Source organism: Gallus gallus, chromosome 8 (genome assembly GCF_016699485.2).
Source record: "Gallus gallus isolate bGalGal1 chromosome 8, bGalGal1.mat.broiler.GRCg7b, whole genome shotgun sequence".
NCBI lineage: Eukaryota > Metazoa > Chordata > Aves > Galliformes > Phasianidae > Gallus > Gallus gallus.
Genome location: NC_052539.1, coordinates 19,498,974 through 19,524,329, shown reverse-complemented (window position 1 = coordinate 19,524,329; position 25,356 = coordinate 19,498,974). Strand labels below are relative to the sequence as shown.

Here is a 25,356-nt window from a genome sequence, read left to right as displayed (position 1 = left end):
CCAAGACAAAATATCCAAGCAATTTGTTTTTGTGAGCTTCCCCAACAGCATCCATCGTGCAACCTCACAGTAAAACATCAGTTCGGAGCGTTGATTCCTTTCTTGCTAAGATACCCACATGCATACGTTAGACTTACCCACATTCTAGCACAGAGCTGTATGTTTGCAGGTAGTATAAAATGCTCTTCCATTCCAGAACCATCCCTGCCAACATGGCCTCACAACACAAACCTCTATGCCACATCTAAGTCACCCTTAGTACCTGGGCTTCACATCATGCACACATTACCTACTGTAAACTGGCAAAATGATTACAAGAGTAGATCCTTCCTACATGACAGCTGAAATGCAATGATTAACTACAAAGCAAGTGAAGGAGAATACATTTTCAATCATGACAAACTGTGAAACTTATCTCAATTTAAAGTGCAACACCAAATCCATTCTTCATCTTTCGACCAGACTTTTCCTACCAAAAATATGTCCAGTAATAATTTATACCACATACTTCAACATTATATATATGATTGGGTTCTTAAAAACAATAAGGCAGAAAAGCAGAATGACTTTCCCTCCCATGATTCAAATAGCCTATTTTGTCTACTTTTGTGCTTTCAAGCCATTTTCCTGGAGAAACGCTGTTTCTTATTGATTGCTCGATACTAGCAAGCCTTAATTTGCTTCTAAATCTAGACTTCACACTCTAAAAAAGTTACATGATTTAAGTATCCACGTAAATTGTGTTGTCTGCACGTATATATATGCACACACACTTTTCACTGTAAGCTTTACATCCACCACGAGCCATAATTTCCCTTTCTTACTGAAATTTTCTTTTGACCTGTTCCAGTTGCATTTGGATGGAAACTGAGCCCAGAAGTCTACAGCAGTGGCTATTTCAGAGATTTGTCTTATAAAGTGTTCGCATGAAATGGAAAAGGATTATCCGAATTTACTTGTACATTTAAATCCATCAGGTTTAAACCAAAGATCTATCCACCATACATTAAAACAGACTCGTCTTTCAGGAAATTTATATTCAGATACAGCAGAAGACGAACACTCCGAGTTGCATAAGAAAAATAAATCTTTCAGTTAGCTAACAGTGTATGAACGAGGCCGTGAATGGAATTCACTAAATAAACTCTGGCAATACGATTTTGTCTGCAGATGTAGAATGAGTTACAGCTGATTTAACATTCCTACTAATTCTAAATCCAGGTGGTACACAAAACACTTTCCCACGTTCAGCAGTTTGATTACTTTTAAATACTGGAAGCAGAAATACAGCGCTCCAAAGAATAATTTAATATCAAATTTTCAGGCCTTAACACAAGGCATAATTTTCCATACAATTAAAAAGCAGTACGAGGTACATTCTTTTTTCTTTCCCCCTAATTTAACAGAAACGCAGTGATTTTCACTTACTCCTGAAAGGCGTTCAGCTTCCAAGCTTCCCTGCCACACAGCGGCTCGGTGGCATCACAGCTTAAGCACCCTCACAAGGAAGGAGCAACGCAGCCTCGTCCCGTTTGTCCCAAAGCTTTCTTATGTTGTTTTCATATTTCCATAACTGGGTGGTTGTGCTCCTTCCAAGAAAAAAAACCCATCCGCTGCCTGAAGATGATAACTTGAACTGCACGGTGCTCACGTTCCTTTCAGCGCGAGGGCAGGCAGGAAGCCCAGGGGCTGTCCTTGGGGCCACAACAGACCAAACACATTGGGGTTTTGGTGCTCTTTCAGCTACAAAGCCAGGCACTTACAATTTCACACACACACACACGAAAAAAAAAGAAACAGAAAAAGATGTTGACTCTTTAGGCTTGTTTTGATGCAGAAGTGGAGATCGGCCTCCAAGTGCTCCTGGTCCCGAAACACACTGATAGGGAGAACAGTGCTCTGAGCACATGTAGCTGTGAGTAGCAAGCCCACCATGTGCATTGAAGAATGGCTGACGGACTAGAACAGTCATTTGCTACATGCCGACAAATGCGTTTAGTACATTGCCACAGGGATTAGAATTTGTCTGGCCGTATTAAGTATCTTATTTAATATAAAGATGGGAATAAACCTCGCAATTACATTTTCAGAGACAGTCTACAAAACTGAGAGCTACCATTAGAGACTGGGAGCGTATGTATTATGGATGAAAAAAAGGACAAAAAATCAGTTTCCACCTGGAAGAAAAAAAAAACAAGCAGAAGAAAAATAATTCCAACGTATTCAATGAGCAGTAATAACTCAGAAAGAAGCAGAACCAAGAGAGATGATACAAATGAGATTTGCAATGGATTATTTTATGAATAAGAGAATACAGCATTTTTTTTTTTTTAACTATCAAAGGAAATTCGAGCAAAAGGAAAATCTCGACAAAAGAAAAAGGCTACAGCAGTTTTGCCCAACTACAGAGGAATAGAAATTGAATGCTCAGAAGAAATTTGGTGTGTTTAAAGGACGGATTTAAGACTAGAAGTGGGGGGCAGGAGTAGTAGGGAGGGGAAAGAAGGCGAGAGAGCTCTGGGATGTATCGCAGGTCTCAGGATGGGGTGATGGAGGTGGCAGAACACCTCTGGACCACACATGGTGTGCGAGGAGCAGACATCACACTCAGCAGGGGCTCTGCTAGATTGGCTTCCTGCTCATTAACTAAAATAATGAAATTGGGCAGCATCAGGCCATGAAGTGCATCTCTTAATAGACCTATCACAGAGCTGCCGAGGAGGTAAACCATCCCGGAGTGGCTTCCTACCAGCACAAAGCTGCGTGGCAATTCAGAGCAGAGTAAGGTCAGGTGGAAGAAAGGATTAGCAGTGTAGAACAACCTCGTGAAACTACAAAATAACCCCAAATGCGAGGAACTCCAGACTCTCTCCAAGGCAGGCATGCAAGAAGCTCAAAATGACCAATGGGGCCTACACAGACACGATGGCCAAGATTTGAGCTTCCAACCTGGACAAGAGGAGGACCCACACCAGAATTGCGGCATCAGATGCAGCTGGCAGGGAGAAAGGAGCACCGCATGGACATGGAGGGAGCTAACAGTTCGTGCCACTGCAAGGACAGGCTGCACCATCAGCAAATGATGAAGGAGGAAGGATTAAAAAGTCAAGTAGCCTGCTACGCTGACCACGTTTTAAAAGCTCAAGGGGGAAATAAAGGAAAGGCTGAACAATTAGAATGTAATTGCAGACTTATAAAACATTTTTATACGTATACACTTAGCTGCAACAAGTATGAAAGGCAATACAGAGAAAACAAATTTGAGACATCTACAGTGAGAAACACATGCATTCAAACATGCAGAAATCAAATCTACAACAGACAGTGATTCTCAGCAGTACTCCTGCAAACACACATGCTATGGCAGTCCCACAATTCTATCTGTATCACCTCAGTGCAGTGCAAATTGATAGCCACTGCAAATGAGCATTAATAAGGGCAGGTAAGAGCCTCAGGCAGACATATCAGCACCACTCCATAATATAATATATTCCAAGGAGGTGAGCTGGTAAAGAGATACGAGCAAACAAGCTCGGTAAATACAGACAATAATTATTTTAAGACATGGAATACTAGGGATCTATTTATAGATTAAAGACACACTTGGACCTCAAGTTCACATAACAATTTCCATATGTTTTCCTCTCCTATCAGCAAATTGTACTTCTCCTAAAAAGGAACAGTTTGGTTTCTGCAGCCTTAGTAAAACCTTAAGACATATGGAAGATGATTATCTTCTTCCAACCAAAAGCAGTACAGGAAAAGGGGCTTACAAAGCACACACAGAGACCAATGAAGTCAAACACTTTTATTTAGAGAGTTTCAGTTGGTTGATAACAAGAACACAGTAGATAAAATACTTGTATGTGAGAAAGCCATTTGACTATATCAAATGACACTCTACCAAAATTATTTAAACTGCTTTCAACGGGGCCTGAACACTGCACAAGGAAATAAACAAAGCAAACTGAAAATCATATACCAAGTCTTTGGATGCATCTATCAAGGACGCGGGAAGCCTTCTTCTCTATTTTCTTTCTTTAAAATCCTAGCTAATGATGCAGAAATAAAGTGTGTGTTCTTGAAATCCGTGGATGATACTAAATTTAGGAGATGCAAGCCCCAGCGAGGACAGAGAAAGTTGAAAAACAGGCAATTAAAAATAAGATTCTCCTTGGGAAAGTGCAGCGAAGACATCCGACAGGAAAATAATCTGAAAGAAAAATTCAGTGGGAGTGACAAACCGAGAAGCCAAGAAATTCTTACAAGGCTTGCAGTGTGATTTGGTAACAAGAAACATTAATGAAACCTTGGCTACACATGCAAAAAAAAGAAACACCACATCAAGCAGGAGAGAAACAAGAGTAAAACATGCCCACTTTGTGTAGCAAACAATATAGAAAAATCACAGAAGCCTGCAGTATTAAGATGGATGCAAATGGAACTGGGAGGAGACGGGCCTTATTCAGAATAGGGTATGCTAGTAGGCGGACGCATTTAAAAGGAAAAAATAGGCATCAGTATCTGAAAGCTGCCTTCTAACAACCTTTCCAAAGCCCCAGTATTACAACCAGGCCCAGGAGAGAGACTTAAATGACCATTTAAGAAGAGTTCGCTCACACAAACGAGATTAGCAGCAGAAAGCTGAAAATGCATTGAGCGCTGTCCCACAGGAGCTCCCACGGGCAGCACAGCGCACACACAACCAGGGCATGGCCATCCTGCACTGGGGCCAGGCAGCAGAGCCAGGCAGCCTTCAAACTGGCTGAAGGTCGTGACTTTCTCAGCAAAGGATGAAGTAAATATTTGTTTTTCTCCAAGCACAACAAATTCTGTAACAGGCACGTTGACTCACAAGGAAGTAAGCCTGCTCTTGTTTATGGAGCACGTGAGCAGCAACAACAAGAAACACTGTAATGCGTTCACTGCATTGAAATTCAAGGGCTTTTTTCCCCCTTTTTTTTTAAAATTAATTGTTGCTTCTCAGTGCGACACATTTCCAGCTCTAGGAACAGCGAAGTGGCACAGCCTGGCAGGAGCACACAGCCCAGCAGGTATCTGGCTTTGAAGTTCACCCACCTCTGGGGCCAACAGGCTGCAAACCCTCCTCCTCCTCCTGCCATGTCAAGGCACTGCCCTCGCCATTCAAAATCCTTATTGTTTTCTGCACAGCTCAAGTGCTAATACGTATCAATAGACATGACTGCCAAAGAACTGTTCAAAAATAGGTGTGAACTTTACAGGGCAAGAACTCTGTTTTGCTTTCGTTGCTGTAGCGTAACAAGTTCAGTCAAGTTTTTAAAACAAAACTCGGGCTGCAAATGAAACCCAAACTATTTCAGCTGCTGAGTTCACTCTGGATTCCCGTTCCTATCCGCAGTGCTGGACGAGCCAGCCTGTGTGGAACCAGCTTTGTCTATCCACATTAATGATCATCTCATTAGCATACATTATTCAGAGAGCAACATTTCAGGCATATTTAGAAACTGGGATTTTAGAACTCTAAAGAGATAAATACTAATACCAGATTACATAATTTTGCTGGATGATATTTACTGAATGCTAACAGAACACAAGGGAACCACAACACTTTGCTGCCTTCAGTTGGGCACTAAGGGTGCATCTGGTGGTCTTCTCAAATAAAACAATGTTTTCAGGTTGCTTCTGCACAACAGAAGACAAATGAAAATAATCAAGACAGCTCTGCCAGAAATATTCCAGTTTTCACTGAGCATTTGTTTAGAGAGATTTGTTCTAATTGCATCATTTTGAACCATGGACCAGACCAAACTTCTAAAGAAAAGTGTATTTTCTCCTACCCACGTGCCTATCAAAAGACCAATCTGCTGCCCTGCAATCTTTAAAAAAAGATTTTGCTCAAACACATCTGTATATTTTTTTTCACCCAAACATTCTCACAGCAGCTCCAAAGAGAAGTGCAACTCCATTTTGTCATTTGTAGACTAAGGATACTAATTATCTGACTCATGGGTTTTCAAGATGAACGTAACGATGTACCAACCACACGTATTTCAAGTCCTGTGTTTTCTCCTGTCCTTTCTGTTCAATCATCACTTGCTTTGATAGTTTTTGTAAGGGTGATCGCAACCCTTACAAATCGCAGCTCTGCCTGGCACATTGTGTTCTCACCATCACATTTCCCAAGGTTATGCCTCAAGGTTTAAAAACCGTTTTTTTCCCCTCTGAGATGATCTTCAGCAATTGCCCCAGTTCTGAGAAATGAATGAAGCGTTCCCAAAACAACACAGATTTCAGTAGTAAATTGTAGCTAAAAAGAACCTACGTGACCTGCTTTAGAGGCAAAGACTGCTAAAAATACAGCTGGCTGGGTGAGACATTTGGGCAGGCTTTTGGGAACGTGTTAATTGGGTAATTCCTCCCAGATTAGCAGTATACAAGATTCTTGCTTACCATCTAAAATACTTTCCTTAAATAGTCAAACCCATCAAGCAAGGGTAGACAGACCTTATGATACAGTAGTTAATACAGGATACAGGATTGATTTTAAGGGACCTGACCTATTGTCCACAGAAGTCAATAAAAATTTTTGCACTGACTCAGCAGAAATCACATCAGATACCAGCATTAATCTAAATGTTAAAATCCATTCAATTTATACCTGCAGATGGAAAAAAATCCAGCCTTCACAATCTGCCAGTTTCCTAACAAAAAAAAAAAAAAGCCGTGCCCTCTGTATTTTCCTTGCACAGCATTTTAGAAGTGTGCCTTGCTGATCTCAGAGGTGCCCAAGATGTCACAGAGGGAGCTGCAAGCAAGGCACAACCAGTCTGGAAGCCCACCCAACACCACCAATCCCTTACAGAGACGTGAGAACTTTGGGGGAAAACCTAGAGCTCCCAACAGAGAACGCTACCTTCGTTCAGCATAAGCACTGTCCCGGTCTTTTAAGATTTAGGAACTGCTTGAAGTAATAATAAAAAGAATCTGTATTTGACTTAAATGCTTTTTCATCTCCCAGTACTCATAAACATGCAACTCTCTGCTGAATTTTAAAAGCTGATGCCCTGAACTGACCTCCCATGCAAACACCTCCTCAGGTGATCCTGCACACATCGTAAAAAGGAGTTTCCTTTCGCCAACCTTGAACTGACCAATTTTCAATTGTTTCCCATTTCTTTTCTATCTCACAACACAAGAACAGACTCCTGACCCAGATTTCCTAAACAATTTACTATGTTCTAGAATTAGTTCCCTCCTGATTTGCTTTTTCTGATGCAAAACAGTACAGCGTTTCTTCATATAAAGTCTCCCCAGTCACAGATTATTATTGTCCACCTTTCCTGGCACCTCTCAATTCCTTATGTAAAGCTCCCAAATACAATTCAAATACCATTTTATTATTTACTTACTAGGTACTACCGGAGTTTTGAGATCTGAAGAACTTCTGTTCCAATTGAAGTATTTTGACCAGTTTGAAGGTATATCAAATGATATTTGTATTACTTTAAGAATTTCTAACATCGATTGAATCATCCCTCGTCAGTCTTCTGTATCGATAATATCAAAAAAGTTACCTAGGGAGCAGTTTCAGATACATTAAACTGCTCTTTGTGGCTTAAGACTTTGCTTGTATTGTTTGCAACACGTATTCGCAGGCATTTGAAGCACTATAAATATTTTGCATCATGCTGTGAATGAGTCAAATGCTGTTTTCCAGGCAAAAATGAAGCACGCAGCCAGGCAGCATTTCAGTTCCCGCAGTATTCTCTGCAGCAAATTATTCGTAACTACAAGTAGTCTTTGGCCATAGCAGTACAGGTGAGAACACGCAGCTGCAAAACTTGCGAATGAACACAGCAGCTCAACCAGCTTGGGAAAGGGGAGAGCCTGATGGAGAACCAGGGCATGAGGACACAACTGGTAACCCAAGCTATGAGGTGTGTAGCCCAAAGCGCTCTAAGACACAGCCCTGGCCCTAAGGAGAGTCCTGGGACAACCCCTAACCTGGAGGAAAGGCTCAGTCCCAGCCAGAGGCTGTGGGCCTCTCCTTGGCTTCCAGCTGAGGCGATCACCGCTAGAAGCTATGATCTACATGGGGTAACCTTGAGCACAATGCTTCAGAGACGCAACATGACCTAAATCACGTCCCACCAGCTCAAATGGAGGAACACGTTTAGCCATGTCCTTTGGGAGCCAAGGACAATGCAGACACACTGACTCCTTGCAGTACAGTCTGACAACTACCACGGGGCAAACTGACGACAAGATGAAGACAAAGCCAGTTTCTTTCATGCACCCCAGGACAAAAGGGACTGAAGACCGTTAAACAGGTTTGGAGAGCATCCAAAACACCACTGGGATCCTAAAAGGAACAAAGGTCTCATCAGAAATCAGTTCAAATTTGCCCTCAACAAGACACAGGTAAAGGTTCAGATTTAATTGTTATTTCTGGCATTCTACCAAGGAATAAAATAAAAACGGCTATCAGGCGAGGTATAAGAAATGGCTGTATTGCAAATTACTCATCACGAGCCAGTTACCCAGACACAGAGAGGCATCAACACACCAGCCAGGTAGAAATGAAGTTAAAGACCCATAACTGATGCCTAAGCACACCCCCAGCTCCAGGCCACATCCAAGGCAAAAATGTAATACTTCGAAGTCTGAGTCTATTACGAACTATAACTACGGGAAGACAGCAGTCTCTCTTGCAGAGACCATTCTACAGCCAGATTTGTCAGCGTGGGCTTGCTAGTGGGCTAGCCTCCTCTACAGAGATTAATACTCTTGTAAAAGCCCTTCCAACAGTGGGACTGAATCACCTTTATCTAAAAGTATGGGGACAAGCTGCCCCCTAGGATACTTCTACCTCTAAAGAGAGTCCAACACCTCCCAAAGTTGAGCTCATCTCAATTATCCAGTCCTGAAGTGGATGCAGGCACTTTCAGAACAGCCACTATTGTATGCTATTTTCGCTAAGCAAATCATAGCTTTGTCATAAAATTAGCATTGTTATTTCTCAACACCTTTGCAAACACGATACACAGGCTGTGAGAGAAGTTTAGGGAGCAGAAAAAGCTTTTAACAGTTGTCAGAAGTCACAGTATGACCCATCCTCCTCACTGAGTAGTTTAAATTTCACAAAGCTTTTGTGACCGTAACCAGAACAATTAAAAAGTGAGCAAGCAGATGATGTTCATTCCCCACCACTTGAGACACACATTTGTGTAACTGCTTTACCTACCTTGATATCCGCGGATTCCAAGAGCTAAACAAAACATTCCATTTTTCTACAGTCATCCTCTGCCCCCCAGTCATGCCAATATTCACACCGACATTTGCAAAATCCATCATGAAAGTTACGTACGTTTCTCCCAGAATAAAACATTCCCGTCCATGAACTACACGTTAATGGAAGTAATCTTCAGAGGAGTAGTAAGATCAGTATTTCAAACAACATCTTAGTGATGATTTGAAAAGCTAGGCAGCCAGAAAAAAAAAAACAGAAGTTGAGGAAAATAAGTGAATTATTTGACAACACCACTCCAGAAGGAGACCTACTGCATGCAGCTAGCGAATAGAGAAGCTACTAATGATCCTCAGCTAGTTAGATACACTGAATTAGCACTGTTTTAAGAATGAATTGTAAAGCTTTTCGAACAAGAAAATTGAAAGTTTGTGAGGACCCAAACGCCACACCGGCATCAAAAAGTAGGCCGCAGATGCATCGACTGACACAGCCTCAAAAAAAGAGACATTTTCTAGTTCTGAATGAAGCACTACTGACCTGCCTGCATGGAAATGAAAACAGAAAAACCCTCTATGTGACATTTTACTGGCCTGTCCATGAAAGGAAAGTTACTTTGAGGCACAGACAGAAGCAGCAGAGCAAATCTCTTTTGAAAGATGTAAGGTAGAAAGATCCCAGACAGATGGAGGTCTTTACAGGATAGTTGGAAATCATTAATATTGTAATATGTTTTCAAAAGAAAGCATGGATTTTTTTTTTCCATCAATCTCGAGCATTAGTTCTCTTACAAGAATTGAAACAACTCTTTATCTTCTCATGCTATTTCTCATACATGCCTATAACATTCATAAGTAACTCCTTTCAACTAAAAGCAGATCGCATTTTATGAAGAGGTGTTTTTTGCTTCTGATCCAATAAGACAAAAGCACCACAGACCACAGTCTCCCATAGCCTTACAGGGGTCTGATGTCAAAAGGAGACCCAAGACATGATCTGTTTTGTCAGCAAATTGGCACATTTGCAAACATTGCGCTTTTGCACACACTGATTATGTCTGAAGATTTTTTTATCAACATTTCCTTTACAAAAGCACTCAGTCCGATAAAACAAACAACACAACTTCCACAGAAGCAGCAGAAGCAGCTTTCCCAGTGCCCAGGACAAGGAACATCTAAGTGCCCTCACCCACAAAGCCTAATGAAGGAATTCAGCTCCAGGAATTCATGCCACCTTTCTTTTCTCAACACATCTAACCCTTCTCTCAACACAAAATGGAGTCAGTGATTTCTAACTCTCTGCACATGTGGACGCCCTCCTCACTCCAAGACGTGCTGAGATTAACCACAGCTGACAATGATGCATCGCTCCCACAGTTCCTACCACGCCAGGATGGAGCTCCACACCGACATTAGCAGCAAGCTGTTTGTGTAAGGGAGGTACCACCTCTGCACGAGGGACTGCCCGTGTCTGCCTGGGTGCTGCTGCCATTTACCTGATGCTGGCATACAGCTATATTTAGGCACCATTTATGTTCTACTGAAGTCCGCTAAAAACTCACCGCAAAGCACAGAATGATAGCTTTCTCTTGTTTTCCCGAGCTAGAGCCTTCCACAAGTTGCTGTAACAATTGCTGAGGTCAGTGTTAGCAGGTGATGACCACAGCTGGGAGACAGGTGGGCTGTGCTCCAAGACATCTAAGCTGCCTAATGGTGTGCTAGGGGCAAAACAAGAACAACTCACTCCCTCCGCTTGCGGTGCAATCCCGTCCCCATGGGCATTCGCTGCACCTACGAACTGCTTTAATCCACAGAAAGCTATTCAGCTCTTCCCATCCCCCTGTAAGTTATTTTTCTGCTGCTTCAGTGAAACGGTGCAACACCAAAATAGCATAAGGTAAGCCGCAGCAGCTGGGAAAAGGAATGGGAAAGCAGCAACTACTCGTTTCTGCTTTCAGCTTCAGCCAACTGCAGCTTATCTATTCATTGCTCTTGCTCGAGAAAGTAAGCTCCACGGATAAGGCCTTACTGCAGAGGGCATGCCTGATGTTAAGCAAAGTGGGGACACAAAGTTCACAGAGTTCAGGGCGAAGCACAGGACGTGAATGTGAAAACGGATGCAGTGGGTCACACGGTATGTCCTGCTAGCCACACTGTCTCTACTGAAGCCTGTAAGCAAACAGCTAGAGAAAAGCAGTAAGACAAGCACATCTGCACTTCCCCGAGCACCTCCACAGCACCACTGGGAGTACAGACCTTCAGTCTGGCGTGGTTTGTCTATTGAGCAGTCCCTTAAGCTCTCTCAGCAGCCCCATAAGTTTACCATCTTCCAGCGATTGTGTGTTCTTCTGAGATGAAAGAAAGGGAAGGAACAGTATTTCAAGCGTGGACAAACCACGGATTTAGACACGGCACAAAAGTGGTCTGTATTTTGTTCCTCACTCTCTTCATAGCATTTCATAAGATTTGATGAGCTCTCTTTGATGGCTGCTAAGCACAGACCTGGTGGCTTCATGGTCTCATCTATCAGTATCAAGATCCCACCCGGAGAGGTGACAGCCACTCTGGAGCCCTTCACTTTCTATGAGAAGTTCAGACTGTCTCCTGCCTCCAGTCCAATTCATCTCACATTTACCTACACTGAAGGCAGCTACCACGCTCCCTGCGCTATCCTTTTATGCCGAATCAGGGAAATACAACACATTTCATGAATTATTTCAGTTAAAATCTGGAAGTCGCATTGATCACTGAAAACAAGCCTGCAATAATAAGGAAAGGTGTACATGGGACAAAAAGCTGCTGAAGTGAGCCCAGCACGCACTGTAGGGCACTCCTACTGACGGGGCAGCGCACGCAGCAAGGAGCTCTGCGGGGCTTTGATCCTCCAGCTATTTGAAACCACACAAAAGCTGAATGAAAAAGGTACGAGATCCCAAAGGAGTCAGATTCCCACTTCTCCGCAGCAAGCTTCTAAAGTTCTCTTTTTATGACCACCTTCCACCAAAATAAATAAATCACTTCAAGCAAAAAAAAAAAAAAAAAAAAAGTAAACCGAGGCATTTCCACTCAATTCCTTTCATGTCTTTCCACCGCCTCATCTGGAGTCACATGCTCAGTCCTGACCTTTCCAGATTTTCCTCTCTGCCTCGCCACACTTATTCAGACTATCAAATTCATTTAGTGAAACTATCCTATCCTTTCACACTTGACTCTTTTCACAGACAAGCAGTTCATTTTCATGCAGACCCACTTTTAACTTCAAAAGGTTGCTTTGTATCGCGGCTTCTGATGTCCCTTGTTTAAAACACTTTCAAATAAGGATCTGAAAAACGCTGTGGCGGCTGGGAACTCAGCATCTTCTCTGTCCCTCCTGAAAGGGAAAAAAAAAAAACAGAAAGGAAAAAAAAAAAATCCACTATTAAGCAGAGCGAGAGGCCACGCACCCACACAGGACTTCTACAGCTTGTCAGTAGGTTTTAGCTCTTCCGCACACAGCCACAGTCCCAGGGAGTGCTCAGAGAGCCGACGCTTGCCTGTATGTTAACCCTCTCTGAAGGTCCAACTGGAGCAAGAAGGGATGACCCACAGCACCCCACCATCGAGGAGAGCTGCAGCGTACCCCACCCCAGCCAGAGGGCTGTACCTCTCCTAAGATGCTTCAGGGATCACACAGAAACAGCCAAATTAACGGGGCTACGTGCAAAGCCACAGAGCAATTAGGTGGGAAGATGGAGCAGAGCGGCTGGGTAGCTCACACCTTCTAAGCACACCTAGGAAATATATTTGTGTCACAGCAAACTGCTGTGAAAACTAATGGAGCAGCTTTATTCACCAAAGCATTTTTCACCAGGAGGCCACAAATACAGGGGAACGCTCGTTCATCGCTCACTTCGGAATCAAAGTTTAAGAATCATTTTCAATTTAAATTATTTATAACTCAGTAGTTTCGGGGGAAAAAAACCAAAAACGCCCTGCAAGGAGTAGTACATTACGCCAAACTTCTCATTAATTTTCTAGTGAAACATTTGAGTTTCCAAAACCTGACTTTAAAAGTTAATTACGTACAATGTGGACGCTCCAAAGCCAGGAGGAGCTCAGATCTGAATGCTGTCTGGTCACTTTTGCAAAACCTGTATGAAGAAAACATTATAATCACGCTGCTTTCTTGCCAGAATAGGAGAAAGGGGGAAAAAAAAAGGTACTATCAGCATTTTTAAAACCACATTTCAATCCCAAGAGGGTTTTGTTTGTATTGGCCTTTTCTCCCACAAAACTCGCCAGCCCAATTTCTACCACAACGGCCACGGCTGCGCATCCAGCAATGCACTCAGCTAAGCCAGAATTGCAGCCACTCTTCCCATTTTCCTCCGACTTTGGCAAGAGTAATGTGGAGAGTTAGCACAGGCCTCCAGAAAAAGGCTAAGACAGAGTTCTTTGGCTTAAACACCTGCTCCCCTTCCCCTGAATCAACATGGAAATGCAGGGATTGAAAGCATCGCTGTTCTCACACAAGTTCTGCTTCCCTACAGCACACATCTCACATCAAAACCACAGCACTGAAAAAGTCAAACAGTTTTCCAGCTGAGTGCAGGACCTGCTGATAAACAAAACTGGTCCGAGATGAAATCACGTCTTCTGTATTAAAATACTGGTCAGGCTGCTGACAAGGAGACAAATGAGTTTTTAAAAGCACTAACATGATCCCACATAAAATTATAAATGATTATATTGGGAAAAAATTTGGATAACGGTGATGTGCCCCATCCAGCCCAAGACTTCATTTTGATTTGCTGAGACGTTATTAGAACAGAACATCTCCACTCTCTGGAATTCCATTTAATTTGTTATTGCCATGTACAGCTAATGCAGGAGATTAGATGAGATTTTGACAAGTCTTGTACACCTCTCAGGGCAGCAGTGCCCTCTCTGCTCAGGCCAGTGACTCCGGTCACCAGCCGGCGCTGACAACCCACAATTAACCATTTCACCCTGCCCCCATCCCTTTCCATTCCATGTGACAGAACCACACCAGTCTGATTCAGAGCCAGGCCCGGGGCCACACGGGCACCATCTCAGCATCCTCTGAGACTCAGAAGAAGCAAAAAGACAGAGCACAAACCGCAAATGGAGGCCAGCACCCAACAGGACTGCTGACTGTCCAAATATTTAACTGCTCTCCGGTGCTGCGGGTCAGATGGGTTAATCAAATAAACCTGCGTATCTCCTAAGGGTTTGCCCATCGTTTGTGCTTCCTTTAAATCCTTCAGGTTGGATATTAGGAACAATCTCTTCTCAGAAAGAGGGGTGATGCGGTGGCACAGCTGCCCAGGGAGGTGGTGGGGTCGCCGTCCCTGGAGGCGTTCAGGAGCTGTGGGGATGCGGCACTGAGGGCTGTGGTCAGTGGGCACGGTGGGGTGGGCTGGATAATCTTACGAGGGTTTTTCTGACTCTCATGATTCTGTGATTCTTACCCGATTTTAGGCTCTGAAGAACTGAGCCCCACGTAACTATTCATATTTGCATACAAAAACCAACGAAGGAGACGTCCAGATTTCTACATCATCAGCTGAAAGTTCTTCAGAAGGAGTATTTTTGCTACATACAAACAACATGACAAGCCTTTTCAGCACACACTGGCGGCATGCTCTCACGGGTACAGGCAACGCTACATTAGGGATCTAGAAACCTAAGTGATGCCATAAGATGTAACCATGCTGTGGGTGGGAATATGGCACAGCGATTCTCCCAGACGTGACCATTCAAAATTACCAGGACAAGAGAACAGCAATAAGCACAGGCAAAGTAGATGCAAAATGTTTTCAACGTGTTACAATGGAAATGAAAATAAATCTAGGACTAAAATATAGCTTACTTTCACAGGTTTCTAATGCCATTTGTCTTCATTCAACGAGAATTTATGCACCATTTCAACCTGATAAGAATTTAATTCTAAGTAATAAAGCTTTACAAATTGAATTCAAAGGAGGGAAAAAAAAAAAAAAACCACCAGCATTTCCCAATTATTTCCAGAGCCCCACAACTCCAGGCTTCAGCTAAGGGAGCAGGGAAAGCTGCCACCACAAAGCGGAGCTGACATACGACCCCTGGATACAGCGGCACTAGCAGGCAGCTATGCTAAAATCAATACTAATTCTGCACGCTTCTGTTATGAAAATAAAGCTATGAAATTCCCTCGTGCCCACCTGCCAAAGGGACAAAACTCAGCCCAACTTTGTCGGAGAGGATTTTTAAAGCCTTTCTAAAGGCATGTAATGGATTCCAAGAGCGATCGTGCACTGAATGTTCAGTGAACCAAATAATTTTTAATAGATTCCTCAAGGGAGTTTATTTTATGTTTTTAAATCACTGAGACCTTGCAGTGACACTCCAATTCAGAAGAAAAGAAAGGCCAGTGCTGGTGGGCTGCGGGCTTTGTTTCTTCCAGGGTGTTTTTGGTTGTTTTGAAAGAAGAGCCACTGTGCCGACTACAATTCCTGAAGTAGGCAGCAAGAAATATCTGGATTCCTACAAACCTTTAACTTGCAAAATCGTTTCTGAAAGAGCACAATGAGCAATTTTAAGGTTTCCCCTCGCAGAAGAACTACATCAGCAAAGAAAGTTGAGCTACGGAAGAAATTACAGCCGGAGTCAGGCAGCTCACCCCCCTCAGCCACAGCTGCACGAAGGCGGGAGATCCGCTGGGCTACCAGAACCACGGGCCCAGATTTGGAACCCAAAAGCAAAAGCAAACTGGGGCAGTTTGCAGATTTCAGGCCAACCTCTTCTCCCCCGGCACCGACGAACACCCACCTTACCATGCACCGTGGCACCCTGTGCTGCGACAGCAGCATCAGCACGAGCTGCAGCTCCAGCAGAGAGGAAATGTTCTCAGCTGTACCACGCAGCGTGGAGGAGAACAAGACGAAGAGCCCCCAGCGCTGCTGCCGTTAGAATGACTTCAGCGGGATTAGGCTGAGCTATGGAGGGAAAGCCTCACACAATGAGTCCTTTCACAGAGCAGAAACAAAACCGAACGCTAATCACACCAGCGATTCAGTTTCCTCTCCTAATTCCTAATCAGACATCAACAAATAAAAGCGAAACACTTATTCTTATTTTAATTCTGTGAAATAAACACAAGTGAATGGAAGCGCTCAGCCCGCACCGCCACAGCTCTGCAGCCCCTTTACCTCGCGATGAATGCACGGGCAGCTCAGCCCGCTCACACCGCACAGGGCTCTGGGATGGGAGATCCGGAGGATTGCAGCGTTAACAAGCAGGAGAAACTTCAAAGCCCGGAGACAAACTCAGCCGAAACACTCCTCCGTACAAAAGGGACCTTGAACCACAGCCATTAGAAAAAACATCTGGTGCGCCGCTTTGATTTCCAACATTAGTCATTGGACAGAAACAAAACATCATTATTTTTTTCCCCCCAAAGCAGCAAATAATTGCAAATCCACTTCTACGTACAACCTATCATTTATCACCTCATCAGCGACTGCTTGAGTCTGATGGAATTAAACACTCAAGTCAGGCAGTTTTTGTTAAAAGCAATAATTACATTGTTACTAGAATATACAATTAGGTAATAAAAAACAAAAACAAATCTGCCTAGCAATATTTTTTATGCACTCTCACAGAAATATTACCAGACTGGAAACAGGCAACGCTGTAATAATAATAATAATAATAAAAAAAAATCCACTTGCACCGAAGTATAGCTACTTCTAATTTAAAACTTCACCCACAGGCAAAAATACATAAATGATTAGTATTATAGTGTTTATTTTAATTACACTGTGCGAGAAGAATCCAGGAGGCTGTTAACTCACTTCAGATACAAAGGAAGCCAACGTCTGAGCGCTCATCCCCACTCGCAGCCCGGGCACCGCGCAGCTCAGCCCACCACCACCCCATCTCCAACAACACAGTGCCAGCATTTCTCCTGACATCCCAAGGCAACGCGCAGCAGAGGCGCTGCTCACCGAAAAACAAACAAGAAGGAAAGCAGGAGGTCATCAGATTCCTCACCTGCTCCTCGCAGACAGCATTTAAGAGCATCAAAAATTCACCAGCCTTCCAAGCACTGCTCGTCAAAGTTTAATAAGAAAAATACAGAAAGCTTTATCTCAAACTCGCATTTACAAACACTTTCCAGCAATCTGACTGCTACGCCATGTGTTGTTCTGCACTGCACGACTCCTGGTGCCTGCCTTAAACACCAACGATCCAAGCAAACAAAGCAGTCCATGGTTCCCAGTTATGAAAGACGTGGTCTTGTCTTGATAGGACAAGAGGGAACGGCCTTAAGCTGTGCCAGGAGAGGCTCCAGTTGGATATTAGGAATAATTTCTTCACCAGAACAGCAGGGCTGCCAAGGAAGGTGGTGGAGTTCCTGTTCCTGACAGTATTCAAGAACCGTGGAGATGTGACAGGGAGGGACACGGTCAGTGGGCACGGTGGGGTGGGGACTGGATGAACTTAGAGGTCTTTTCCAACCTTAATGATTTTGTGATTGCTGCAGCCACATTGCTGATCGCAACAATTCTGCACAAGTCCTTTAAAGACAGACATTTGGCCAGATAGATTCCAGGTGGTCTTGGACAACCAAGAAGCCTCTGATGGCTCTTCAGAAAAAGACTTAATCTTAAAAGATGCCCAACTTGACGGCAACAGGTGGGCGGTTGCTGGAGGAACACAGCAGCCTGTTGCCTCATTATCCTTCCAAACTCTTCCTTCTTATAATTAATTATGCTTCTTATTTCTTCCACAGACATAAGCAAGAGATCGTCACTGAGTTATTACAGCAGCTCACTTTTACTTTGTAAGCAACATTATAATAAAGCTTCAGGTAAGAAACATAGTAAGAGCCAAGCACAATTATCGGCAGAAACAGCTTGCTCCCATAAAGCGGCGGTGTTTTATCACTGAGGCACACGTGTCACCCTTCCATACATTTCCCCCGTGCAGATGAGAGACCCTCTGTGAGCCACAGTCTCTGCAGGCCAGAAAGACAGGGAAGTGAGCAGCCAAGGAATGGAAATGGGAGCAAAGCACGACCCGCTGCTGGGAGGTACAGGCCCACCAGAACCTGCACTCACACAGCTCTCCTCCAAAATCCAACCATGAGTAACAGAAAAGCTCTCTGTCCATCAGCCAAGAGCAGAGCTGCAATCGTGCCCATAACCCGGGCCTCCAGGAGCTCTCCCTGCTGGTCTGTGTGGGTGAAGAGGTTGGAGCCCACAACTACAGACTGCAAAAGATGAGGTCAATGGAAGGGCTGTTCTGAAATACCCCTCGTGAGCCAACAGTCCAAACAGAAGACTCCGGCAGGTATTCCACCACAGCACTGCACACAAAGCATGAAGCAAGCCCGGGGATCCAGGGAAAAGTCAAACCCAAACCAACGAGACTTTCTGAAACAGAACTCAATCCTACAAGGGTTTGAAAGTTAACAATACTTTTCTTCAATAGTTTGTAACTTTACTGTACTGTCAAAAGGCAGAATTAAAGCAGGAACTGCACAATCTGCTGAAACACTTCTCTCTCTCAGTGCAGCCTGTGCTTTATTAATGGGAGATACCTACAGACAACGCTACCGCAAGGAGACAGTCGGTATCTGGAACACACCTTCAGAAACTCATACCTCAACCTCGGGTTAAATACAATTTTATGAGTATGCTTTCTACCACATAATAATGCACAGATTAGAGTACCTAAGACCGTAAAGCAATTTTGTCTGTGCCCAAAATCGGTCTCAGCAAAACCAATGAGAATATATATCGCAAATTATTTCTACATCCACCAGCGCATACGTTTAAGAGGCTAATTTTCACTGTTTACGTTAATTGTTACATATTTCACTTAACTTTGACAGGGAAAACGTGCTATTGGGTTCTGCGTGCATTTTCTACTCAATTTGTATTCTCTCACAAAGCCTGCACTACAAGTAGTTAAAACACGACAGAAGGTGCGTTCATAAAGTACAGGTTTTTTGTTAAGAAAGGGGAATTACTATCGATTCTTCAACAACCAAACCCGTGATCAAATGTGATGAAACAAATGCTACTGAGATATAAACGTAACCACATCGTGTTTGGAGAAAAGTAGTATGTCAAAGTTTACAACTTCATCCAGAAATCAAAATAAGTGTTTTTTTCTTTTATCCCCCCTCCCCCATCTCCTATCCTCAAAGCATCGGACACCTCAATGCCTTCTCAGCATCGTGTACAAAAGGATGAGGTCCTTCTCAACCCACTTTTGTGGCTCTCCTCTGAGATAAAAGACCAATTATATTTTTATGCCCGCACCATAAAATCCCAACGCCAGGCTAACCTTTCATACTCCTCATACTCAATTTACCTTCCCAATTAGCGAGCCTATCAAAAACACAGCCAGCCTGATGTACGCAGCCCAACCGATGGCTCTGACAGTCACCAAACCGTGCTCCAGAAGAGCCTGACAATAATCCCCCTTCCATCCCTACTCACAAAAGCCTCTAGAAACGTAATGGCTTTTCCAAAACACTCCAAGAACTAATTTTGTGAGGAAATTTAACTGGAGGATCAAGTACCATCCCATGAATAACTTCCCGCTCCTGCAGAGAGGAGTTATTACAAAGCTTAAGTGCCCGGCTGACTTCAGCAGTTAGGATGACACACAGGAGAAGAATCCGTACACTGGAGGGATAGAAAAGCAGCTACGCTATGTGGATCTCATAAAATAGAACAGATGTTATCCTTTGCATACACACATGCGACTCAGTGTCAAGCACTCCATTTGTAGGGGGGGAAAAAAAAAATAAGAAAGAGAGGCCTATTAACCCAAGAGATGATTCCTCTCCACAGTCAGATGCATGCACGTTTTGTTTAATTATAAGCAACGATGAGGTTTCTAACACTGCTTTTGAGAAAGTGGTGTCACATGCCCAATCTTCACATTTCTCCTCTCTTCAGTTTCATCCGACAACTCCTAACTGTAAACTTCTTGTGCCAACCTAAATAATTCCTCTCTTTCTCAGCAAGGCTGGAAGAAAGCACTTACCCACTTGCCAGCTGCAGCTGAAATTTTGTGCCAAGAAATAAATGTCTTTTGGGCAGGTTGGAAACTGGAAGCTTCTATGCCTGCTGAAGGACAAGGGTAAGAGCAGGACAGCCCTATTCTTTCCCAAATTAATGGCATTTCCATATTTCAGCTACACAGTGGACTGCACTTAATGAAAGCATCCGAACAGAGCTGCCTCCCCCTCGCTCCGAGCTGAGGCGTTAGGAGATGCTCTACCAGTTTTGCTCTTAACTAGATGATATACATTGCTTCCATCCCCTGCTCCAGAACTTCTCTCTGTCTTTTTGCTCTTTAGAAAAGGTCTCAGACAGCGAAATCCTTGAAGGAGCCCGACCTATTGCACCACATTTCTCACACACGGCGTGCACTACCACTAAATAGCAGCACACCAGCTGCCCCTCCTTAACCTCCTTGCAGAACTCCAGGACGAGACCCTCTGGCAGCAAGCAGAACCACTGCAGGTGCAGCTCACTGCAGCCGCGTGAGCGTGGCAAAGGTGAAGACCAAGGGCTGCTTCCACCTACCCCAGAGGCACGAAAGCAGACGAGTTCCAGATAGCAGAAGGGTCGTGCTCAGGGGCAGCCCTGCACACAGGGCTTCCACCAGGGCACCGCCGACGGGCCTGACCCCTCTGCTCCCTGCTTTGCCCTTCTCCAAGCTCCCACGAGCTCCCCTGACCGCAGGACGCTGCTGCCCATTTACCCACCCTGCATTTTTCAGGGCTCTGCAAAGCTCTGTACACAACTGCTAATAATAAATCACAACCGCAAAAACAAAGGCATGAACAGAACCTGTGCTGTTCCAGCTGAGGGAACTCTTTCCCTCCTTGCTCCACAACCATTGGCCCCTTTCCCACCATCCCATTTGCATTTTGGTAGCAATCTGAATTTCATATGCAGGAACTCTTGGCCAAAATTCCTCAACAGCCATTAGAAGCTCAACTAAGAGAAAACATATAAGGATGGCTGCGTGCTGTGCCAAAACCCAAACACCCAAAAGAAAACGGAACATGTGTGCTACGGACCTGAGCAAATCATGAGGTATACTACAAGAAACAAATGTATCAAGACACATAACAGTATCACAAACGTGGTTGCAATACACACAGCACAGGGCGTGCCCCTGCTACCTTCATAATGGGAGCCAAGCAGCGCTCCTTCCCCTGCTCGTTAGAACTCTACAACTGGTGCCTCCGTATGCCCACATGCACCGTTTCATTAAGCTCACTTGACATTAGATGAAGAAAGAGTACAAGAAAATTGCATATTGCCTGTCTAAAGTAAACTTGTCATTTAAACCCAGCATATAGATAGAATCTGATACAGCACTGGTGCCATGAGTCATTCCTCAGCTTCAGAGTTTGTACGACAGTATTCTTACATATGTTTTGCAATACTTTCCAGTCAGCTACCACCCCGTGTAATTACAAGTTTTTACTGGAAAGGTAGCATACATTTTGCATCCGAGCACTGCACTGAAGCAGTTTGCTCTTACAGCCAGATTGTGATCAGATGTAACTGCATGTAAGGAGCCCTCCAACCGCGTGCAAGGTGAAACTTAAGGCACTTCTGGAAGTGGTGATGGTGAGCATCACACACATCTCCCAACAACGGCAGCTCAGGTGCCAGCCCTTCCCTAACGCAGCTTCTTTGCTACCTAAGTTAGAGCTGCACTCATTCAAACCCTGAACCAGACATCTGCTATCCATTACAGGTGCTTCACTTGAGAAGAACGCGTTATTTCTGTACCGTGGTGAGATAACCCATTAAAAATCCTCCCCGCTGTGCCAGCTTCACCTTTTGTTTTTAGGCTGGGTAACAGAGGGGTAATTTAACTCTCAGCCCCGGCTTCTGAATGGTGCTGAAAGAAACAAAGGTACTTAGAGCCAAGATGGAAAGGTTTGTCCTGCTTGGCGTTTCCAACGGGATCGGCCCCAACCTGCGCCCGGTGGCACCGCAGGGACGTTCCCCACGCACCACTCCCAGCCTGCACCAGCACACAACTCCTCCAGGCTTCGGGGTTTTAAAGCCAGTCATCATTACTTCTATTGAAATGAAAATGGATTGGATTGGAGGAAAAAAAAATGAGGAGAAACGCACCCTCTGCGCAATGAAGTTGGCTGGTTAAGATTCAGCCACACACAGCAACCATTGGGCCTCTCTCCCCCCTCCAAACTGCACATACTATGACCTACAAGAAACATTTTCTGCTTAAAAGTAATACTTAAATGGAGATCTATGGCTGAACGTTATCACAAGGATTGCACTTACTTGACAGTCTGCTATTAGCCAACTCCATTATCGCTATTTGCAGTTTTTAAATGTACAGATTCAGAAGTAACTGTACAAAGCCTCCATTACAAGTGGATTTATGGAAAGCCACAGCAATAATCATCCTCATTAAGCATATCTTCCCACAGCCCTGCATTATGTGGACACAAAGAGGAAAACATTTCTTCTCTGTTACCCACAAGCTTAGATCTTTCTCCTTATAATCACCAGCTCTGACTGCCTTTGCCAATGACGGTTAGGTAATGTTCCCAAAAGCAGGACTTGGGTTAAAAATAATGAAGAAATACCTGCACATCTCTCAGCCCACAGCCACAGTATAGGGAAGCTGCTGCTTGGGTTTTCCAGGCACTGACCTTCTGGCTGCCAGCACGGATGGGAATAAAACATTATCTCCAGCGCCTGCTATGTCACTAACAGCCTGAACCATACTTCTGCGAGATGTATTTATGGACACACGCGTGCAAAGAAAAGGGCAGATGGCAATATCGGTAACGAAGCTGAATTGTGAGAATCTCTTGAGCTGAAGCGATGCGTTAACTCCACGGCCCTGAGCTGGTTTGACCCTTCCTGCGTGCGGTCACGCTGAGCCCTATCCCAACGGGCAGGGCAGCACGCATGGCAGTGACGTACGCACAGAAACTCGCACGGTGCAACGGAGGGGTGAAGGCTGACACTGAGAAGTTGGCCATCCCCCACCCGCCCCAACCCCACACCCCCTCGCCACGCAGACAACCCTTCTGGCTCTCCCCACACTTCAGCACGGCGACGCGCTGCTCCCACGGCCTCAGCCCCGTGCAAGAAATAATAAAATGAGGATTAAAGTACACTTGCTCCCTCCATAAAGCCATTCCCATGAGCCGAGCACTTCCTGCATGGCTGGAAGGAGTGTAGTGTACTTCACTAAATAAATAAATAAATGGAAAAAGAAAGAGAGAGAAGCTGTTTTGAAGCCGCCCGGGCAGCCCAGGAACAACCAGCCATAACCAGGCACGGAGATAAGTCAATTGCAGCCGAGGACCTCTGTAATCTCAAATTAAATTTGTCATTTCTCTTAACATTTACTTTGAAAAATGAGCAGCGGTGGTTCTACAGGAGAATAAGGAAGCTGTATTTGCCAGCCCCGCTCACGGCAGCCGTCCTCGGAGAGCTCTACAACAGCAAATATCCAACGTCGCCTACGTTTGCAGCGTTGGTTATCCGGTTATCCTCAGACTAAACCACTCCTTACAGCTCAATTCTACACTCGACGCTGGCAACGCAACTTCATTTGCTTACATCCGAGATCAGCACAGCGCTCCGTAACGCCGTACCGCAGCTGCCCTGGTCAGTCTCCTGGAAACACGGCGCATCCCTCCACCAGGAGGGCAGAAACACTTCCCTCTATTCCACGTACTCACGCCGGTCGCTCACGCTGCTCCGGGTCGGCTCCCAGGAGCGCTCTCCCACAGCACCCGGACGGCGGGCGCTCACTCTGCTACGAGCCCGGAACACCGACCCGAGCCGCTCGCCCCGAGCCCAACAGGTCGCGGCCGCCCCAGCCCGGCGGCAGCCTCGGGGGCTCCACGCTGAACGCGTTTGTGTTTTTTCCCTGCCGATCCCGGGACCTCCCCCCGGCCGCAGCACGGGGCCCTTTGTTCTCGCACCCGGGGCCCCGCACCCCGCGCTCTCCCCGGGGGCACGGCGCGCCCCGCGCCCGCTGCAGCGCCCTCCCTGCTCCGAGAGCAGCACCGCACCGCCCGGCAACGCCGCGAGCCGCCCTCCTCGCCTTCCCCGCGCCGCTCCGGGACGGCCACCCCGGGGAGCCCCGCAGCCGCGGGGAAGGTCACACCGCGGCCCCCCGGAGCGCGGCCCCGCGGCGGCAGGTGCCCGGCCGAGCCCCGCCGAGCCGCGTTCCCCGCCCGGGGAGGCCCCCGCGGGGCGAAGCCGGCGGCGACCGCGCACCGCGTGGCGGCCCCGGAGGGCGTGGGGGGTGGGGGATCCGGCAGCGCGATCCCGGCGGCCCCGCGGGGCAGAGCCCGGCCGGCAGCGGGGCCGGCGCCGGGGGCGCGGAGACGAGGGGCTCAACAGGCGGCGGAGTTTGGCGGCTCCCCGGGAGCCGAGCCCGCCGCGAGGGGCTGAGCAGGGAAGGCGCCGCGGCCGTAGCCACTTACCGGGGCTCCGGGGCTCCGCCGCCCGCATGCTGCCTCCGGCCGCCGCGCGAGAACGCCCGCCGGCTCGGCTCGGCTCGGCTCCGCTCCGCTCCCTCAACCTCAGCCGCCGCTGCTGCTGCTACCACCACCGCCGCCGCCGCCGCCGCGCGGGACCGCGCTCCGCGCGCGCCGCCGCCTCCAGCCCGCCCCCGCCGGGGCCGCGCGCCGCGCCCGCCCCTCCGTCGTGCCCGCCCCGCCGCCGCCGCGCCGCCACCTGCCGCCCTCCGCTCACCTGCGCTGGGCCCGACCCCGACTGCCACGCTCGGCCCCGACGCGAGGCGCCGCGCTGCTCCCGGCCGCGCTCGGCTCGACTCCGCTCCGGCTTCCGCCGCCACCCGCCCTCCCGCCGAGTCGGCCCGCAACCCGCGGGCACGGCCCACCCCGGCCAGGTGTGGGCGGGGGCGGGGGGCGGCCCGGCGGGGCGGAGCGGGGCGGGGCGGGCGCGGCCCGGGGCTGGCGCTCGTTCGACGCCGCCGGAAGGAGCCGGGCCGGGGGCCCCGCGGCTCCGTGCTGAGGGTCGGCGCCCGTGCAGCGCGAGCAGCGCGGCCGGGGCCTGCAGAAAGTTTCCGCGGCGGCAGGTG

The 25,356-nt window shown here is 46.4% G+C and overlaps 1 protein-coding gene across 31 annotated transcripts in view; it reads right to left on the bottom strand.

Annotated features, from left to right (window-relative positions):
* Positions 1-25,128, bottom strand: part of PTPRF (protein tyrosine phosphatase, receptor type F) — a 342,426-nt gene extending 317,298 nt beyond the window's left edge. For 23 of the 31 annotated variants that reach the window (XM_040705351.2, XM_046944827.1, XM_046944822.1 and 20 more), the window contains exon 1: positions 25,008-25,128. The gene's annotated coding sequence lies outside the window, so the exon portion shown is untranslated. Of the gene's footprint in view, positions 1-1,428; positions 12,231-12,478; positions 16,123-23,861; positions 24,957-25,007 lie in introns of those variants that run through there. The other 8 variants (XM_040705354.2, XM_046944818.1, XM_040705352.2 and 5 more) reach the window with 7 other exon arrangements.
* Between the last annotated feature and the right edge of the window lie 228 nt (positions 25,129-25,356).